The sequence below is a fragment of the Cystoisospora suis genome, assembly GCF_002600585.1.
Source record: "Cystoisospora suis strain Wien I chromosome Unknown contig_1896, whole genome shotgun sequence".
NCBI classification, from domain to species: Eukaryota; Apicomplexa; class Conoidasida; order Eucoccidiorida; family Sarcocystidae; genus Cystoisospora; species Cystoisospora suis.
This window is the reverse complement of record NW_027154696.1, coordinates 12,234-14,325: the sequence shown is the minus strand read 5'-3', so window position 1 is coordinate 14,325 and position 2,092 is coordinate 12,234.

The following is a 2,092-nucleotide window of genomic DNA, read 5'->3' as shown; positions in this document are numbered from 1 at the left end:
ACTACGAGCTTGGGCTCACAACAGTATTCATGCACACTCAGCTCGGGGAGAATCATTCCCGTGTCACAAATGATACAGCAGCCGCAAGTGGCTCCTACGTCCCCGGCTGCGCACTGCGTACAGTTCAAACCGCGGGGATGGAAATGCAGGCGTTACAGTAACAACTGATGCGCCCGCAAGAGCTCGAGCCCTCCCTCGGCTAATAATCAGACGGTGAGGGGATACAGTAAGGCTATTACAGGCAGCTAGGAGGCTGCCTACAGCGGCAGGAGCTCAGTAACATGTAGTGATTCTGGGACGCCTGGTGCCGTGAGAGACGCTACGGTACCGAGAAGGCACTGGACCTGTCAGGCACACGGGGGGTGTGCACTGTTTCCTGCGGGAGCGGACCTTCTGCGATGGCGAGAGACACGCCGTGAGCAGGCAAGCGACTAGGGGAAATCAGTTATTCTGTTAGTTAGAGAGATTACTCTTTCTATGGAAACAGTGCTAGCAGTTGCGCAATTCTGCCTGGACACTCGAGTGGGAGGCAGTGATGTTCAGGAGCGCGCGTAGAGCAGGTTGGACGACTTGCGAGATGTGCTGGCGGGAGCAGAGGTATTTTCCAAAATTGACCTACGTCAGGATACCACCAGACCTGCATCAACAAAGAAGACAAACCAAAGACCGCATTCTGTACACGGATTGGACTCTACGAACGGAACATAATGCTTTCCGCTCTCGCGAACGCACGCAATGTCTTTCACTCGGTAATGCATGAAGTGCTGGGTGCCCTACTCGTTAAAACGGAACTACCGTACTTAGAAGACATACCATTGTTCAGTAAAACGGCGGAGGAGCATGAGAGGCACCTACTCGAAGTGTTAAAAAGACTGCGGGCGTACGGACTGTATGCAAACAGAAACACGTGTGAATTCTCCCTGGAGTCTGTGTTTTCCTTAGCATTCGTGGTCTCCAGTGAGGGTTTGCTCCCGGACCAAAAGAAAATAGAAGCGTTATTAAGGTTGGGCACTCCGTTAGCGAGTAAACAGGAAATCAAATGGTTCTATGGTCTTGCCTCCTATAACGGGATGTTCCTCTCTCATTTTGCTTCGATTGCACTGCCGCTGACCCGCCTGCTACGCAAGAACGCGCCATTCAAGTGGGGATGATGAACAAAGGGCCATATGTATAATGGAGGAATGGTTGTTGAGTTCTCCCGTGCTAGCCCTGCCGCACTTTGAGAAAGTGTTGTGGCACCAAAAGCCAGTTGCCTTCTTGTCGTGCCCCCACTATCCAGGAACGAAATTATGCGATCCGCGGCAGAGTTGATGAAAGTTGTTTGGGGCTGTGAAACAGTTTCATTCGTGTCTCAGGAGCGCGCCGTTCATAATCAGGACAGACCACCATTCTTGACTTTCTAAAACTAACTAAATTCTCCGAGGATAATGCGCGTGTGTCGCGGTTGTTTGTTTACTTGCCGGGTTATGTATTCAAAGTGCAGTGGGTGCCGGGCAGCAAGAATAGAGAAGCGGTTTCGCTATCGCGCATATTGCAAAACGAACCACACAAGAAAAAGGCAGTGGAGGTCCTAGCTCTCCAGCTCGTGGTGTCCGATCAATCCGTTCCCGACACAACTGTGAATGCATACGAGAGGGACGCATTCCGCACATCAGCGCTAACGGTGTCACAGTCAGGAATTTATATCTCTCTCACGAGGGCCTTATTTTAGCGTGGGAGTGTTTGTGCCAGCAAGAGCAGGGTCTCACACGTTGCGTTTCTTTCAGGATTCTTTAGTCGCAGGCCACCCGGGCATCAGGAAGACACTGGAAGCCGTCCGCAGAAAGTACGCGTGGCATAGTATAGAAAAAGAAGGACACGAGTGCGTGACAAGCTGCTGTGGAGTGCCAACAAAACAAGTCTAGGTGCACTAATCCACAAAATCTATTGCAGCTGCTTAGTATCCCAGATAGACCGTGGCAGTGCACTTCGGTAGATTTTGTCACAAGGCTAACCGCGTCGGGCGCGCAAGCCCAGAACTTTATTGGCATGGTCGTCGAGAGGTTGTCTGAAGTGGCTCATTTTTTCCCGCTGCACTCGTCGACTACAACGG